The 4,839-nt window shown below is 33.7% G+C and overlaps 1 long non-coding RNA gene across 1 annotated transcript; it reads right to left on the minus strand.

Annotated features, from left to right (window-relative positions):
- Positions 1-1,878: 1,878 nt before the first annotated feature.
- LOC107592841 (uncharacterized) lies at positions 1,879-3,981 on the minus strand. Its single transcript, XR_001610032.1, has 3 exons — positions 3,786-3,981; positions 2,260-2,293; positions 1,879-1,959 (listed from the first exon to the last, which is right to left on the minus strand). It is a non-coding gene; the product is annotated as an uncharacterized lncRNA (long non-coding RNA).
- Positions 3,982-4,839: the final 858 nt, after the last annotated feature.

Here is a 4,839-nt window from a genome sequence, read left to right on the forward strand (position 1 = left end):
AGCTTGCAGAGAAAGGCTTACCAAAAAAAATGCTGGGTTGTTCTTTTTCATGATTTCTGGGTTGGTAGATGCACTGGGGACCCGATTATAGTACGTAAAAACGGGAAAAAGTCAAATTTTCATGATATGTCACCTTTAAGGTGATTCTTGAAGTGTAATTACACAAAGAAGGACTGTGAATTATTCATTAACTACATGTACTTAAGATTAGGGTTGCATAATTGACTTATTACTATAGTAATTGCATGTAGCATGTAACTACTTAAAATTAAAGTTGTTATCTCAACTATAAGCAGGGTATAAAATTTCACCACACCAGGTGACATAAGAAAATGTAACACTCATATTTTTTTTGACAGGCCATGAAACTGTATGTGCATTATTTAATTTAAAAATAAATAAATAAAATAAATAAATGAATACAATGGGGAAACACGCTCATCAACACCAATTATTACTCACATTTGACATTTGGAAAGTGTTAATTGTTGGCCCTGACTCATATGATACATATATGATACATATATTCTACTTTTCCCTTTCATTTTTAAATGTTTAATATAATTATTCTGTTATTCATCATACAGAATGATTACAAATATTCCACAGATGTTGCCGTTTGGCCAGCTTTTGTGTCATAGTAAAAATTTTACTGTATGTTGACATTTCCAGGCTAATTAAAGTAAAATCACATGAGTAGGTATATTCAATCTTTCCAAAACATTTCATTTTGGCTATCTAAAACTTTAGCTTCAAACTAAAGGAATGTTTACACTGCAACTATTGTAGTGAAAATGGAAAAGTTTTTCATTTTGTGTGTCTGTTGTTGTTTTTTTTGTGCTTTTTTTGCATGTACAGATGACACTATCGTCAAAACAATCCCCGTTCACACAGATCTAAACGACTAAAATTCCTGTATTGTGCATTCCAGACCAGTAGATGGCGATGTTACTTTGTAAAGAAACAATATGCGCACATACAGACTGAACACGTAATACACACACACACGTCACCTTTTTCACACATTTGCAGTTTTGTCATTTACACAAAGAACATAAGAGTATTGTTTTCAAAAACTTGCACTTCAAAATCTGTTTTCAAACATTTGCATTTTCAGGCCCCCAAAATTCCATTGTTTTGTAAATGAACGGCCAAACTGCATAAAAAGATTTAAGTTGAAAACGGTGCTGTGTAAAACGGTGCTGTGTCAAACTCTACAACATAATTTAGATACACGTTTTATTTTTGTTATGGTTATTGGAGTGTAAACCTTTGTTTATTTGTACGACCCAGCATGTCAACATCTGGTTCGACCAACAAGCTGGGGCTCCTTCTTTTTCCAAACAATTTCAGATGAAAAGAAACCTGTTTGAAGACAATCATTACCTTTGCAATACCGTTCTGTGCCACTAGGGGCATACAAACTACACCCTTGTTTTTCCATGTTTCCTGACAGACAGGTATTTGTGTCGTTCATTAGTTCATTCATCAGATTCTGCACAATAGTAAACATCTCCTGGAGTAAACAAACCTGGTGTAACAGTAGAGAAATTCACCGACTTACAGAAATAAGCCAACACAACAGAGCTGCATGTATTAGCAGAGGAACGTCAAACTCGTGAGTTTCGTCATGCCCTGAATCGTTTCCTCAGCCAAATGCACACGTTAACATCAGAGGATCACTCATGTGGGCCAGTGAGCATCAGGTCTCGGTCCCACATGACTTTCGGTAGCGTTCCTCATGGCCCACCACGAGCATAATAACAGGATCTGTATGCACTGAACTCTGCCGTGTCCAATTGATGTGACAACCTCCCTATCTCTTTAGACAGCGAGTTCACATCCAGCTATACAATTACGCTCTGCTTCTGGGCGAGTGTGTGCTCGGTTCGTATCGGCCCTTCTCTTTGAACAGTATCTTCTCTTTGCTTTTTGTTTGTTCACTGTTTCCTTCCTGCTCTAATTTTCAGGACAGAGAAATGAATAAAATTAGCATACAGCACCCGAGGGACATATGGGAAGGTAAATAAACAGCCGAAAAGTCATCATCTGAATATCAAAACAGCCAATTTGCATGGCGGGTGATCATTAACTAAATGTGGATCTACTTATTTTGCCAAATGTTAACAAGTAGGGAGAGAAAAGGGTAGGAAGGGGCTGCTGGAGAAATGGAAAACAACTTCAATGGGGATGTGGTAATAAATGGCCCTGTTTGTACCCAGTTCTAAAGGGTTGGAAGTTCAGTCATTATTTACTCACCCTCATGTCGTTCCAAACCCGTATGGCTTTCTTTCTGTGTAGAACATAGGAGATGAATAGGAGATGTTTTGAAGAACATTCAAGCTGCTGTTTTCCACACATTAAAGCGGACAGTGATTTTTTTTTATTAGAATCATCACTTATTCATTCGTGGACACATTTATTTATTTTTAAACACAGCCATGCTAGATTTGTTCGCTTATATAAATTAAGTTAAACTGTGGTCATGTCATGGGAATGGGGTCTTAATTTGTGGCCACTTTATCGCCTGCATGTCATGTGCGGGGCTCCATAAAAGTACTGTATAATGATCACCAAAATATTTTATTCTTGGAATTTTGACTATTCCCGAAATACTTTAAGGTATATAAAATCATTACAACTCCCATCTCTTTAATGGTACAAGTTGTTTTTGTAAAACGTCTGTTTTGAGAATATTCTCATTACATTTTGACTTTACAAAATCATATTTATTTAATTTAATTTCAACATAACAGCATCACAGTACTTATATATGCAAATGCTATGGGGGAGGGGACTAAATAAAAATGAATATAAAATGTATTAAAAAAAAATAATATAACATTAATATAAAATTAGTGCTGTCAAATGATTAGTTGTGATTAATCCAAAATCCAAAATAAAAGTTTTTATTGACATAATACATCTGTGTGTACTGTGTATATTTATTATGTATATATAAATACACACATATACAGTATATATTTAGAAAATATTTACATGTATATATTTATATTCATATAATTTATATTATATATAAATATATTTAATATATAAACGTAACATATTTTTCTTAAATATATACATGCATTGTTGTGTATTTATGTATACATAATAAATATACACAGTATACACACACAAACTATGTGAACAAAAACTTTTATTTTGGATGTGATTAATCGCGATTAATCGTTTGGCAGCACTATATAAAATAAAAAAATAATACAATATAGTATAATATAATATAATTTAAATAGATTTATTTTATTATTCTCAAAATATGTTAATGTATAAAATATTAAAAAGCAATCTTACATTGCTAAGATTTTGTTTCTTTTTGTACAGTGTCTGTTCTGAGATTATTCTCAAAACATTTTAACTTCTCTCTCTCTCTCTCTCTCTCTCTCTCTCTATATATATATATATATATATATATATTCATAAAAGTAACATGGCACTTAAATGCCATAACAGTACAAATATATGAAAACGCTACTGCAAAATTATCATTTGTGTGATTCATGTCCATGCTTGCATTTCTGACCTCCTGCGAATGAATTTAAAATGATCTAATCACAATATATAAACCCAGCCCAAATGCACACATTAGCTTCTTTGTACTTGTTTGTGATATTCACTAGCAATTTCTGAATGAAAATAATTATTTTTCAGTGTATGTAAACCTTTCTTCCATCACGATTGTTAGCGAGCGTTTTACAGGCCTGCAGCACTCTTTAAACATTGTTTACCATGGTGAAGCACACTCACAGCTCACCTTTACTTACCCTCTCTTTGCACTCTCTTTTCTCTCACTGAAAAGAAAAATGCCAACGTGTCCAGCATTTCTTGGCTTGACCTTCCAAACAGGCGCTATGTGAATGGAATCCTAAACTTGCCCGAACACCACGGAAACACTCAGGAGGGGGCGGCGGGACAAATAGAGCGTTGTTTCACCAGACCCCCGTCCCAGAGACTGATTGCCCGCCGCTCTTTAGCAGGCCTGCCCAAATATTTGTCAACCAGACATTGAAAAAACGCTAAACAAGAGGGCAGAGGATTCTAGAGCTTTACTAAGCAGCTTGGGGTCGTGTTGTTTTGGTGTGTTTGTAGTTGTGTAGGTATGCAGGGGTTTCGACTGAGGAATGCTGTTAAACACAAGACAACTGCTAAATCACAACCTGCCTGCATTCCTACACCTGCACTTAAATGGGTAATATGTTTCTTAAAGGGACAGCTCCCCCAAAAACGAAAATTATGTCATCATTTACTCACCCCTTCGCTGTTCCAAATCTGTATGAGTTTCATGCTGTTGAACATAAAATATATTTTGAAGAATATTGGGAACCGAAGAGTTGACGGTAGCAATAGTAGGGAAAAAATACTGTGGAAGTCAATGGCTACCGTCAACAGTTTAAACATGCATAAACATTTTTCTTTCCATATGTAAATATAACATAGTACAGATCTTAAACATTCAGAAATTGAAAAGTATAATGATAATAATAACACAGACGTAAACATAGGTTAATAATAGTCAATAAAATGCATACCGATTCTCAATATCAATTTGATATCGATACTTAAATTTAATATATATTTTAATATCAAATATTGGTATGTATGTTACAGTATGTTAAGAATTTCTGTTGATAATTTCATGTTATCTCTTGAGATTCATTTAGTACAACCAAAACATCTTAAAAACCTTAAAAATAAAACACTTCACGTTATATTTTTTGATGTGATATGTAAATGTTTTATAAAGCAAATTATTAATGAAATGAAAAAGTCATTATCTAAAGGGATCAAATATAAACGTAAGGTTTTTTTTAATTATTG

Source organism: Sinocyclocheilus grahami, unplaced genomic scaffold (assembly GCF_001515645.1).
Source record: "Sinocyclocheilus grahami isolate Dianchi unplaced genomic scaffold, SAMN03320097.WGS_v1.1 scaffold159.1, whole genome shotgun sequence".
NCBI classification, from domain to species: Eukaryota; Metazoa; Chordata; class Actinopteri; order Cypriniformes; family Cyprinidae; genus Sinocyclocheilus; species Sinocyclocheilus grahami.